The following is a 14,135-nucleotide window of genomic DNA, read 5'->3' as shown; positions in this document are numbered from 1 at the left end:
TGACAGTATTGTTTTCTTTCAAAAATCCAATTAATTTTCTTTATCCGATTATTAAAATGGTAATTGACAAAAACAAACTACATTGTCACCAGAAGAGCAATACAAAATGTACAAGTGATATATTAAAATCATCTTTCCAGCTTGAATTTCAATGATGCATTGGGGCAACGATTTTGTGAGAAACATCTTCACCCTTAAATAAAGATTTTCTTAATTCCTTACCTGTGTGCTAATTAGATATCACCTTGTTTTCACATTAAACAGACTTCCACATGAGAAAGCATCAAGGATGCAGTGGCGTTAATGTTTCCTGGTGTCAACCTGTATTATTTCAGTAGATATTGAAATGAGGATGCATCTTGCTGCCTTTCCAATGAAGCAAGTTTAATTTAGTAATAGGTGAAAAACCATCCCTACAAATATGTTAATCAGATACTTGGCTTTGTGGACACTTTTCAGAGAACAAATTCGTTAGCATAAAAATAAAGCCAGAAAATGAAGAGCTGTTTAATCACTCAATTGGATTTTTCTGCCAGCATATTTCTTTTTCTCTGCAACCCACTGCTAAATTGTGCTTCCTAGCTGTTTTTTTTATAAAATCACTGATTCAAATCTAACTCTGATTACATCAGAGTAGGCCAGGTACCCTACACCATAAGAAGGGGGTTTGAAATTTTGACTTGTCTACTTAAAGATCACCAAAATCTGATAACAAGGTCAATTACATCCCTGGGTGGGATTGAACCACCAACCCTTTGATTAATAACCAAACACACTAACAGATTGCGCCACAGAGACACTTTACAAACATACATACTGACAAAGGCTAATAAGCATTCATCTAGAACGTTTCCTAGAAAAACTTTAAAAAGTCAATAATCTGGAGAGTTTTTGTAAGATGTTTCTTCCATCAACCAACGAAGAAACACATTGGTACTTTCCCATGATGAGTGAGTGCTTCAGGATCTCTTGCACTTACATGTGCAGCAGAGTACTGCAATGGAAAAATGCTGGGCCCATAACCCAGAGGTAGGCAGATTGAAACTATCCTCTGCTATATGCATTTTTTTTGTTAATTAAAGTAATCCAAAACTGGGATTGATATTTTTGCTCTTTTATTTTTACTTAAAGTACAATAACTTTTACCATTTTAATTTGTTTTAATAGTATATTGACAGTATTGTTTTCTTTCAAAAATCCACTTAATTTTCTTTACCCTATTATTAAAATGGTAATTGACAAAAACAAACTACATTGTCACCAGAAGAGCAATACAAAATGTACAAGTGATATATTAAAATCATCTTTCCAGCTTGAATTTCAATGATGCATTGGGGCAACGATTTTGTGAGAAACACCTTCACCCTTAAATAAAGATTTTCTTAATTCCTTACCTGTGTGCTAATTAGATATCACCTTGTTTTCACATTAAACAGACTTCCACATGCGAAAGCAGCAAGGATGCAGTGGCGTTAATGTTTCCTGGTGTCAACCTGTATTATTTCAGTAGACATTGAAATGAGGATGCATCTTGCTGCCTTTCCAATGAAGCAAGTTTAATTTAGTAATAGGTGAAAAACCATCCCTACAAAGGTGTTAATCAGAGACTTGGCTTTGTGGACACTTTTCAGAGAACAAATTTGTTAGCATAAAAATAAAGCCAGAAAATGAAGAGCTGTTTAATCACTCAATTGGATTTTTTTGCCAGCATATTTCTTTTTCTCTGCAACCCACTGCTAAATTGTGCTTCCTAGCTGTTTTTATAAAATCACTGAATCAAATCTAACTCTGATTACATCAGAGAAGGCCAGGTACCCTACACCATAACAGGGGGTTTGAAATTTTGACTTGTCTACTTAAAGATCACCAAAATCTGATAACAAGGTCAATTACGTCCCTGGGTGGGATTGAACCACCAACCTTTTGGTTAATAACCATACACACTAACTGATTGCGCCACAGCGACACTTTGCAAAAAGCACATACTGACAAAGACTAATAAGCATTCATCTAGAACGTTTCCTAGAAAAACTTTAAAAAGTCAATAATCTGGAGAGTTTTTGTAAGATGTTTCTTCCAGCAACCAATGAAGAAACACATTAGTACTTTCGCATGATGAGTGAGTGCTTCAGGATCTCTTGCACTTACATGTGCAGCAGAGTACTGCAATGGAAGCATGCTGGGCCCATAACCCAGAGGTAGGCAGATTGAAACTATCCTTTGCTATATGAATTTTTTTTTTTGTTCATTAAAGTAATCCAAAACTGGGATTGATATTTTCGCTTTTATTTTTACTTAAAGTACAATAACTTTTACCATTTTAATTTGTTTTAATAGTATATTGACAGTATTGTTTTCTTTCAAAAATCCACTTAATTTTCTTTACCCTATTATTAAAATGGTAATTGACAAAAACAAACTACATTGTCACCATAAGAGCAATACAAAATGTACAAGTGATATATTAAAATCATCTTTCCAGCTTGAATTTCAATGATGCATTGGGGCAACGATTTTGTGAGAAACATCTTCACCCTTAAATAAAGATTTTCTTAATTCCTTACCTGTGTGCTAATTAGATATCACCTTGTTTTCACATTAAACAGACTTCCACATGAGAAAGCAGCAAGGATGCAGTGGCGTTAATGTTTCCTGGTGTCAACCTGTATTATTTCAGTAGATATTGAAATGAGGATACATCTTGCTGCCTTTCCAATGAAGCAAGTTTAATTTAGTAATAGGTGAAAAACCATCCCTACAAATATGTTAATCAGATACTTGGCTTTGTGGACACTTTTCAGAGAACAAATTAGTTAGCATAAAAATAAAGCCAGAAAATGAAGAGCTGTTTAAACACTCAATTGGATTTTTGTGCCAGCATATTTCTTTTTCTCTGCAACCCACTGCCAAATTGTGCTTCCTAGCTGTTTTTATAAAATCACTGAATCAAATCTAACTCTGATTACATCAGAGAAGGCCAGGTACCCTACACCATAACAGGGGGTTTGAAATTTTGACTTGTCTACTTAAAGATCACCAAAATCTGATAACAAGGTCAATTAAATCCCTGGGTGGGATTGAACAACCAACCTTTTGGTTAATAGCCTTACACACTAACTGATTGCGCCACAGCTACACTTAGCAAAAGTACATACTGACAAAGGCTAATAAGCATTCATCTAGAACGATTCCTAGAAACATTTTAAAAAGTCAATAATGTGGAGAGTTTTTGTAAGATGTTTCTTCCATCAACCAATGAAGAAACACATTGGTACTTTCCCATGATAAGTGAGTGCTTCAGGACCTCTTGCACTTACATGTGCAGCAGAGTACTGTAATGGAAGCATGCTGGGTCCATAACCCAGAGGTAGGCAAATTGAAACTATCCTCTGCTATATGCATTTTTTTTTGTTAATTAAAGTAATCCAAAACTGGGATTGATATTTTTGCTCTTTTATTTTTACTTAAAGTACAATAACTTTTACCATTTTAATTTGTTTTAATAGTATATTGACAGTATTGTTTTCTTTCAAAAATCCACTTAATTTTCTTTACCCGATAATTAAAATGGTAATTGACAAAAACAAACTACATTGTCACCAGAAGAGCAATACAAAATGTACAAGTGATATATTAAAATCATCTTTCCAGCTTGAATTTCAATGATGCATTGGGGCAACGATTTTGTGAGAAACATCTTCACCCTTAAATAAAGATTTTCTTAATTCCTTACCTGTGTGCTAATTAGATATCACCTTGTTTTCACATTAAACAGACTTCCACATGCAAAAGCAGCAAGGATGCAGTGGCGTTAATGTTTCCTGGTGTCAACCTGTATTATTTCAGTAGACATTGAAATGAAGATGCATCTTGCTGCCTTTCCAATGAAGCAAGTTTAATTTAGTAATAGGTGAAAAACCATCCCTACAAAGGTGTTAATCAGATACTTGGCTTTGTGGACACTTTTCAGAGAACAAATTTGTTAGTATAAAAATAAAGCCAGAAAATGAAGAGCTGTTTAATCACTCAATTGGATTTTTCTGCCAGCATATTTCTTTTTCTCTGCAACCCACTGCTAAATTGTTCTTCCTAGCTGTTTTTATAAAATCACTGAATCAAATCTAACTCTGATTACATTAGAGAAGGCCAGGTACCCTACACCATAACAGGGGGTTTGAAATTTTGACTTGTCTACTTAAAGATCACCAAAATCTGATAACAAGGTCAATTAAGTCCCTGGGTGGGATTGAACCACCAACCTTTTGGTTAATAGCCTTACACACTAACTGATTGCGCCAAAACAACACTTTGCAAAAGAACATACTGACAAAGGCTAATAAGCATTCATCTAGAACGATTCCTAGAAACATTTTAAAAAGTCAATAATGTGGAGAGTTTTTGTAAGATGTTTCTTCCATCAACCAATGAAGAAACACATTGGTACTTTCCCATGATAAGTGAGTGCTTCAGGACCTCTTGCACTTACATGTGCAACAGAGTACTGTAATGGAAGCATGCTGGGTCCATAACCCAGAGGTAGGCAGATTGAAACTATCCTCTGCTATATGCATTTTTTTTTGTTAATTAAAGTAATCCAAAACTGGGATTGATATTTTTGCTCTTTTATTTTTACTTAAAGTACAATAACTTTTACCATTTTAATTTGTTTTAATAGTATATTGACAGTATTGTTTTCTTTCAAAAATCCAATTAATTTTCTTTACCCGATTATTAAAATGGTAATTGACAAAAACAAACTACATTGTCACCAGAAGAGCAATACAAAATGTACAAGTGATATATTAAAATCATCTTTCCAGCTTGAATTTCAATGATGCATTGGGGCAACGATTTTGTGAGAAACATCTTCACCCTTAAATAAAGATTTTCTTAATTCCTTACCTGTGTGCTAATTAGATATCACCTTGTTTTCACATTAAACAGACTTCCACATGCGAAAGCAGCAAGGATGCAGTGGCGTTAATGTTTCCTGGTGTCAACCTGTATTATTTCAGTAGACATTGAAATGAGGATGCATCTTGCTGCCTTTCCAATGAAGCAAGTTTAATTTAGTAATAGGTGAAAAACCATCCCTACAAAGGTGTTAATCAGAGACTTGGCTTTGTGGACACTTTTCAGAGAACAAATTTGTTAGTATAAAAATAAAGCCAGAAAATGAAGAGCTGTTTAATCACTCAATTGGATTTTTCTGCCAGCATATTTCTTTTTCTCTGCAACCCACTGCTAAATTGTGCTTCCTAGCTGTTTTTATAAAATCACTGAATCAAATCTAAACATCAGAGAAGGCCAGGTACCCTACACCATAACAGTGGGTTTGAAATTTTGACTTGTCTACTTAAAGATCACCAAAATCTGATAACAAAGTCAATTAAGTCCCTGGGTGGGATTGAACCACCAACCTTTTGGTTAATAGCCTTACACACTAACTGATTGCGCCACAGCGACACTTTGCAAAAGTACTTACTGACAAAGGCTAATAAGCATTCATCTAGAATGATTCCTAGAAACATTTTAAAAAGTCAATAATGTGGAGAGTTTTTGTAAGATGTTTCTTCCATCAACCAATGAAGAAACACATTGGTACTTTCCCATGATGAGTGAGTGCTTCAGGATCTCTTGCACTTACATGTGCAGCAGAGTACTGTAATGGAAGCATGCTGGGTCCATAACCCAGAGGTAGGCAGATTGAAACTATCCTCTGCTATATGCATTTTTTTTGTTAATTAAAGTAATCCAAAACTGGGATTGATATTTTTGCTCTTTTATTTTTACTTAAAGTACAATAACTTTTACCATTTTAATTTGTTTTAATAGTATTGTTTTCTTTCAAAAATCCTATTAATTTTCTTTACCCGATTATTAAAATGGTAATTGACAAAAACAAACTACATTGTCACCAGAAGAGCAATACAAAATGTACAAGTGATATATTAAAATCATCTTTCCAGCTTGAATTTCAATGATGCATTGGGGCAACGATTTTGTGAGAAACATCTTCACCCTTAAATAAAGATGTTCTTAATTCCTTACCTGTGTGCTAATTAGATATCACCTTGTTTTCACATTAAACAGACTTCCACATGAGAAAACAGCAAAGATGCAGTGGCGTTAATGTTTCCTGGTGTCAACCTGTATTATTTCCGTAGATATTGAAATGAGGATGCATCTTGCTGCCTTTCCAATGAAGCAAGTTTAATTTAGTAATAGGTGAAAAACCATCCCTACAAAGATGTTAATCAGATACTTGGCTTTGTGGACACTTTTCAGAGAACAAATTTGTAATCATAAAAATAAAGCCAGAAAATGAAGAGCTGTTTAATCACTCAATTGGATTTTTCTGCCAGCATTTTTCTTTTTCTCTGCAACCCACTGCTAAATTGTGCTTCCTAGCTGTTTTTTTTATAAAATCACTTAATCAAATCTAACTCTGATTACATCAGAGAAGGCCAGGTACCCTACACCATAAGAGGGGGTTTGCAATTTTGACTTGTCTACTTAAATATTACCAAAATCTGATCACAAGGTCAATTACGTCCCTGGATGGGATTGAACCACCAACCTTTTGATTAATAGCTGAACACACTAACCGATCGCGCCACAGAGACACTTTGCGAAAAGTACATACTGACAAAGACTAATAAGCATTCATCTAGAACGTTTCCTAGAAAAACTTTAAAAAGTCAATAATCTGGAGAGTTTTTGTAAGATGTTTCTTCCAGCAACCAATGAAGAAACACATTGTTACTTTCGCATGATGAGTGAGTGCTTCAGGATCTCTTGCACTTACATGTGCAGCAGAGTACTGCAATGGAAGCATGCTGGGCCCATAACCCAGAGGTAGGCAGATTGAAACTATCCTTTGCTATATGCATTTTTTTTTTGTTCATTAAAATAATCCAAAACTGGGATTGATATTTTAGCTTTTTTTTTTACTTAAAGTACAATAACTTTTACCATTTTAATTTGTTTTAATAGTATATTGACAGTATTGTTTTCTTTCAAAAATCCAATTAATTTTCTTTACCCGATTATTAAAATGGTAATTGACAAAAACAAACTACAGTGTCACCAGAAGAGCAATACAAAATGTACAAATGATATATTAAAATCATCTTTCCAGCTTGAATTTCAATGATGCATTGGGGCAACGATTTTGTGAGAAACATCTTCACCCTTAAATAAAGATTTTCTTAATTCCTTACCTGTGTGCTAATTAGATATCACCTTGTTTTCACATTAAACAGACTTCCACATGAGAAAGCAGCAAGGATGCAGTGGCGTTAATGTTTCCGGGTGTCAACCTGTATTATTTCAGTAGATATTGAAATGAGGATGCATCTTGCTGCCTTTCCAATGAAGCAAGTTTAATTTAGTAATAGGTGAAAAACCATCCCTACAAATATGTTAATCAGATACTTGGCTTTGTGGACACTTTTCAGAGAACAAATTCGTTAGCATAAAAATAAAGCCAGAAAATGAAGAGCTGTTTAATCACTCAATTGGATTTTTCTGCCAGCATATTTCTTTTTCTCTGCAACCCACTGCTAAATTGTGCTTCCTAGCTGTTTTTTTTATAAAATCACTGATTCAAATCTAACTCTGATTACATCAGAGTAGGCCAGGTACCCTACACCATAAGAAGGGGGTTTGAAATTTTGACTTGTCTACTTAAAGATCACCAAAATCTGATAACAAGGTCAATTACATCCCTGGGTGGGATTGAACCACCAACCCTTTGATTAATAACCAAACACACTAACAGATTGTGCCACAGAGACACTTTACAAACGTACATACTGACAAAGGCTAATAAGCATTCATCTAGAACGTTTCCTAGAAAAACTTTAAAAAGTCAATAATCTGGAGAGTTTTTGTAAGATGTTTCTTCCATCAACCAACGAAGAAACACATTGGTACTTTCCCATGATGAGTGAGTGCTTCAGGATCTCTTGCACTTACATGTGCAGCAGAGTACTGCAATGGAAAAATGCTGGGCCCATAACCCAGAGGTAGGCAGATTGAAACTATCCTCTGCTATATGCATTTTTTTTTGTTAATTAAAGTAATCCAAAACTGGGATTGATATTTTTGCTCTTTTATTTTTACTTAAAGTACAATAACTTTTACCATTTTAATTTGTTTTAATAGTATATTGACAGTATTGTTTTCTTTCAAAAATCCACTTAATTTTCTTTACCCTATTATTAAAATGGTAATTGACAAAAACAAACTACATTGTCACCAGAAGAGCAATACAAAATGTACAAGTGATATATTAAAATCATCTTTCCAGCTTGAATTTCAATGATGCATTGGGGCAACGATTTTGTGAGAAACACCTTCACCCTTAAATAAAGATTTTCTTAATTCCTTACCTGTGTGCTAATTAGATATCACCTTGTTTTCACATTAAACAGACTTCCACATGCGAAAGCAGCAAGGATGCAGTGGCGTTAATGTTTCCTGGTGTCAACCTGTATTATTTCAGTAGACATTGAAATGAGGATGCATCTTGCTGCCTTTCCAATGAAGCAAGTTTAATTTAGTAATAGGTGAAAAACCATCCCTACAAAGGTGTTAATCAGAGACTTGGCTTTGTGGACACTTTTCAGAGAACAAATTTGTTAGCATAAAAATAAAGCCAGAAAATGAAGAGCTGTTTAATCACTCAATTGGATTTTTTTGCCAGCATATTTCTTTTTCTCTGCAACCCACTGCTAAATTGTGCTTCCTAGCTGTTTTTATAAAATCACTGAATCAAATCTAACTCTGATTACATCAGAGAAGGCCAGGTACCCTACACCATAACAGGGGGTTTGAAATTTTGACTTGTCTACTTAAAGATCACCAAAATCTGATAACAAGGTCAATTACGTCCCTGGGTGGGATTGAACCACCAACCTTTTGGTTAATAACCATACACACTAACTGATTGCGCCACAGCGACACTTTGCAAAAGTACATACTGACAAAGGCTAATAAGCATTCATCTAGAACGTTTCCTAGAAACATTTTAAAAAGTCAATAATGTGGAGAGTTTTTGTAAGATGTTTCTTCCATCAACCAATGAAGAAACACATTGGTACTTTCCCATGATAAGTGAGTGCTTCAGGACCTCTTGCACTTACATGTGCAGCAGAGTACTGTAATGGAAGCATGCTGGGTCCATAACCCAGAGGTAGGCAGATTGAAACTATCCTCTGCTATATGCATTTTTTTTTTGTTAATTAAAGTAATCCAAAACTGGGATTGATATTTTTGCTCTTTTATTTTTACTTAAAGTACAATAACTTTTACCATTTTAATTTGTTTTAATAGTATATTGACAGTATTGTTTTCTTTCAAAAATCCAATTAATTTTCTTTACCCGATTATTAAAATGGTAATTGACAAAAACAAACTACATTGTCACCAGAAGAGCAATACAAAATGTACAAGTGATATATTAAAATCATCTTTCCAGCTTGAATTTCAATGATGCATTGGGGCAACGATTTTGTGAGAAACATCTTCACCCTTAAATAAAGATTTTCTTAATTCCTTACCTGTGTGCTAATTAGATATCACCTTGTTTTCACATTAAACAGACTTCCACATGCGAAAGCAGCAAGGATGCAGTGGCGTTAATGTTTCCTGGTGTCAACCTGTATTATTTCAGTAGACATTGAAATGAGGATGCATCTTGCTGCCTTTCCAATGAAGCAAGTTTAATTTAGTAATAGGTGAAAAACCATCCCTACAAAGGTGTTAATCAGAGACTTAGCTTTGTGGACACTTTTCAGAGAACAAATTTGTTAGCATAAAAATAAAGCCAGAAAATGAAGAGCTGTTTAATCACTCAATTGGATTTTTCTGCCAGCATATTTCTTTTTCTCTGCAACCCACTGCTAAATTGTGCTTCCTAGCTGTTTTTTTTTATAAAATCACTGATTCAAATCTAACTCTGATTACATCAGAGTAGGCCAGGTACCCTACACCATAAGAAGGGGGTTTGAAATTTTGACTTGTCTACTTAAAGATCACCAAAATCTGATAACAAGGTCAATTACATCCCTGGGTGGGATTGAACCACCAACCCTTTGATTAATAACCAAACACACTAACAGATTGCGCCACAGAGACACTTTACAAACGTACGTACTGACAAAGGCTAATAAGCATTCATCTAGAACGTTTCCTAGAAAAACTTTAAAAAGTCAATAATCTGGAGAGTTTTTGTAAGATGTTTCTTCCATCAACCAACGAAGAAACACATTGGTACTTTCCCATGATGAGTGAGTGCTTCAGGATCTCTTGCACTTACATGTGCAGCAGAGTACTGCAATGGAAAAATGCTGGGCCCATAACCCAGAGGTAGGCAGATTGAAACTATCCTCTGCTATATGCATTTTTTTTGTTAATTAAAGTAATCCAAAACTGGGATTGATATTTTTGCTCTTTTATTTTTACTTAAAGTACACTAACTTTTACCATTTTAATTTGTTTTAATAGTATATTGACAGTATTGTTTTCTTTCAAAAATCCACTTAATTTTCTTTACCCTATTATTAAAATGGTAATTGACAAAAACAAACTACATTGTCACCAGAAGAGCAATACAAAATGTACAAGTGATATATTAAAATCATCTTTCCAGCTTGAATTTCAATGATGCATTGGGGCAACGATTTTGTGAGAAACACCTTCACCCTTAAATAAAGATTTTCTTAATTCCTTACCTGTGTGCTAATTAGATATCACCTTGTTTTCACATTAAACAGACTTCCACATGCGAAAGCAGCAAGGATGCAGTGGCGTTAATGTTTCCTGGTGTCAACCTGTATTATTTCAGTAGACATTGAAATGAGGATGCATCTTGCTGCCTTTCCAATGAAGCAAGTTTAATTTAGTAATAGGTGAAAAACCATCCCTACAAAGGTGTTAATCAGAGACTTGGCTTTGTGGACACTTTTCAGAGTACAAATTTGTTAGCATAAAAATAAAGCCAGAAAATGAAGAGCTGTTTAATCACTCAATTGGATTTTTTTGCCAGCATATTTCTTTTTCTCTGCAACCCACTGCTAAATTGTGCTTCCTAGCTGTTTTTATAAAATCACTGAATCAAATCTAACTCTGATTACATCAGAGAAGGCCAGGTACCCTACACCATAACAGGGGGTTTGAAATTTTGACTTGTCTACTTAAATATCACCAAAATCTGATAACAAGGTCAATTACGTCCCTTAGTGGGATTGAACCACCAACCTTTTGATTAATAACCATACACACTGAGGCAGCACAAGGGAACTCTCGAAAGAAGAACAAGGCTAGAGGAAGAACTGAAACAAAGAAATCTGACTTTTACTAGAGCTGACCAGAGGAAAGCACAAACACAGTCCCCCACTACCACAAATAATGCAGTTGAGTTTCCCACATTTGGGGAAATCACATGGGTCAGCATACCCAGAATGCAATGAATGAACCTCACCCTGGGAGAACAATCTTCAAGACCATGGTCTCTCCTATGCAAAATAAGTATGATTTGGGATAGGGCTGGGGAGGGCCGCTGCTCAGGCACATCTCTGTCAAGTAAAGGAGATTCAACTGAGGCAGCACAAGGGAACTCTCATCTGGGGACAACAACTGCAGGGAGAACACATATTTTCAGATGAACATGGGAGGGCAGAAGGCTGCCTAATACTGAAGCACCCCCAAACAACAAACCAAATGCAACAACTAGTGCAAGCATTCCTGGGGGAAGGCCTGCAGCAGATGGATTTGCATATGGTGATGCCATCCAAGCAGTGGGTCAAAGTTGGCTTCAACCCTCGTCTGCATATGAAAAGAGAAAAGGGGCGTGCAGGGCATGGCGGCCTTTTGCGGCGCTTGGATGACCCCTAGTTCGCATTACACACCTCCACCCTCCTTCGGTGTGGGGCTCATGTTGGCTATGCCCCAGCCCCTGAAGCATTCAAGCTGATTTCTTGCAGCAGCTGGGCACTGTAACTGCTCCAGAGCTGCTCTGTAAGGCAAGTAAAAGGGTGTGGGCCCTGCAGCACTACCTGTAGTTTGCATTGTGCGTTGGAAGGCACGAAGTAAGCAGACGGGAGAAGTCAGGATAGTGCGCAAGGGCATAGAAGGGAGCGGCTCAAGAAAAGAGAAGTGGAAACAGACAGCAAACTAGGCTGGAGAGAGACCTGAGACAAAGAGATCTGAATTATACGAGAGCCGACCAAGGGAAACACAAATTATGCAGTCAAGTTTCCCACATTTGGGGAAATCACAGGGGCAGCACAACTAGAGTGCAATGGGTGAGCCTTGCCCTGGGAGAAGCACCTTCATGATCATAGTATCTCACCTGGCAGGTAAGTAGGAGTTGGGCTAGAGCTGGGGAGGGTCGCTGCTCGGGCACCCCCCTGTCAAGTGAAAGAGATCCAACTGAGGCAGCACAAGGGAACTCTCGAAAGAAGAACAAGGCTAGAGGAAGATCTGAGATAAAGAAATCTGATTTTTACCAGAGCTGACCAGAGGAAAGCACAAACACAGTCCCCCACTACCACAAATAATGCAGTCGAGTTTCCCACATTTGGGGAAATCACAGGGGTCAGCATACCCAGAATGCAATGAATGAACCTCACCCTGGGAGAACAATCTTCATGACCATGGTATCGCCTATGCAAAATAAGTATGATTTGGGATAGGGCTGGGGAGGGCCGCTGCTCAGGCACATCTCTGTCAAGTAAAGGAGATTCAACTGAGGCAGCACAAGGGAACTCTCATCTGGGGACAACAACTGCAGGGAGAACACATATTTTCAGATGAACATGGGAGGGCAGAAGGCTGCCTAATACTGAAGCACCCCCAAACAACAAACCAAATGCAACAACTAGTGCAAGCATTCCTGGGGGAAGGCCTGCAGCAGATGGATTTGCATATGGTGATGTCATCCAAACAGTGGGTCAAAGTTGGCTTCAACCCTCGTCTGCATATGAAAAGAGACAAGGGGCGTGCAGGGCATGGCGGCCTTTTGCGGCGCTTGGATGACCCCTAGTTCGCATTACACACCTCCACCCTCCTTCGGTGTGGGGCTCATGTTGGCTATTCCCCAGCCCCTGAAGCATTCAAGCTGATTTCTTGCAGCAGCTGGGCACTGTAACTGCTCCAGAGACGCTCTGTAAGGCAAGTAAAAGGGTGTGGGTCCTGCAGCACTACCTGTAGTTTGCATTGTGCGTTGGAAGGCACGAAGTAAGCAGACGGGAGAAGTCAGGATAGTGCGCAAGGGCATAGAAGGGAGCGGCTCAAGAAAAGAGAAGTAGAAACAGACAGCAAACTAGGCTGGAGAGAGACCTGAGACAAAGAGATCTGAATTATACGAGAGCCGACCAGGGGAAACACAAATTATGCAGTCAAGTTTCCCACATTTGGGGAAATCGCAGAAGCAGCACACCCAGAGTGCAATGGGTGAGCCTTGCCCTGGGAGAAGCACCTTCATGATCATAGTATCTCACCTGGCAGGTAAGTAGGAGTTGGGCTAGAGCTGGGGAGGGTCGCTGCTCGAGCATCCCCCTGTCAAGTAAAGGAGATTCAACTGAGGCAGCACAAGGGAACTCTCATCTGGGGACAACAACTGCAGGGAGAACACATATTTTCAGATAAAAATCTTGGTCATGCTCTGGTTTCTCTTCAGAACGAACAAATCTTTCGCCTTTTACTAAAGATTTCCGTGGAGAGGAGCAAAACCGAGTTTTATCTCAATTTTTGCATGCCCCATCTTTTTGGGGTTTCTTTTATCGGTTTAAAGATAGAATGAGTGTGCTTTAATGTAAGCTCATTTGCATAGAAATGACAGTAAATGTTTGTTTCTTTTCAAACAGAACTTTCTTGACCATGCTACTTGCTTGAAAGATCTGGGAGCACATGGAATACAGTACAAACCATGCTTATAGCAAGGAGAAGACAGGTGAGAAATCTGCTTTCTTTCAAATTGGGCGCTCACTTTGATCTGAATAAGGACTGCTGGCACGGCACTCAGGCGACAGGTGGAATCTTGGTCATGCTCTGGTTTCTCTTCAGAACGAACAAATCTTTCGCCTTTTACTAAAGATTTCCGTGGAGAGGAGCAAAACTGAGTTTTA

At 37.4% G+C, this 14,135-nt stretch overlaps 5 non-coding genes and 1 pseudogene across 5 annotated transcripts; 2 read left to right on the top strand and 4 right to left on the bottom strand.

Annotated features, from left to right (window-relative positions):
• Positions 1 to 11,375: 11,375 nt before the first annotated feature.
• LOC135005365 (U1 spliceosomal RNA) lies at positions 11,376 to 11,539 on the bottom strand. Its single transcript, XR_010205972.1, has one exon. It is a non-coding gene; the product is annotated as a U1 spliceosomal RNA (small nuclear RNA).
• A 671-nt stretch (positions 11,540 to 12,210) lies between these two features.
• LOC135005338 (U1 spliceosomal RNA) lies at positions 12,211 to 12,373 on the bottom strand. Its single transcript, XR_010205949.1, has one exon. It is a non-coding gene; the product is annotated as a U1 spliceosomal RNA (small nuclear RNA).
• A 152-nt stretch (positions 12,374 to 12,525) lies between these two features.
• LOC135005364 (U1 spliceosomal RNA) lies at positions 12,526 to 12,689 on the bottom strand. Its single transcript, XR_010205971.1, has one exon. It is a non-coding gene; the product is annotated as a U1 spliceosomal RNA (small nuclear RNA).
• A 671-nt stretch (positions 12,690 to 13,360) lies between these two features.
• Positions 13,361 to 13,523, bottom strand: LOC135005315 (U1 spliceosomal RNA). The gene has a single exon (XR_010205932.1). It is a non-coding gene; the product is annotated as a U1 spliceosomal RNA (small nuclear RNA).
• A 144-nt stretch (positions 13,524 to 13,667) lies between these two features.
• On the top strand, positions 13,668 to 13,783 carry LOC135005342 (U5 spliceosomal RNA). The gene has a single exon (XR_010205951.1). It is a non-coding gene; the product is annotated as a U5 spliceosomal RNA (small nuclear RNA).
• A 270-nt stretch (positions 13,784 to 14,053) lies between these two features.
• Positions 14,054 to 14,135, top strand: LOC135005343 (U5 spliceosomal RNA; annotated as a pseudogene; the record flags this gene model as incomplete).

The sequence above is a fragment of the Pseudophryne corroboree genome, unplaced genomic scaffold (assembly GCF_028390025.1).
Source record: "Pseudophryne corroboree isolate aPseCor3 unplaced genomic scaffold, aPseCor3.hap2 scaffold_2008, whole genome shotgun sequence".
NCBI classification, from domain to species: Eukaryota; Metazoa; Chordata; class Amphibia; order Anura; family Myobatrachidae; genus Pseudophryne; species Pseudophryne corroboree.
The sequence above is the reverse complement of the archived record's forward strand: the minus strand, read 5'-3'. Positions and strand labels throughout refer to the sequence as shown.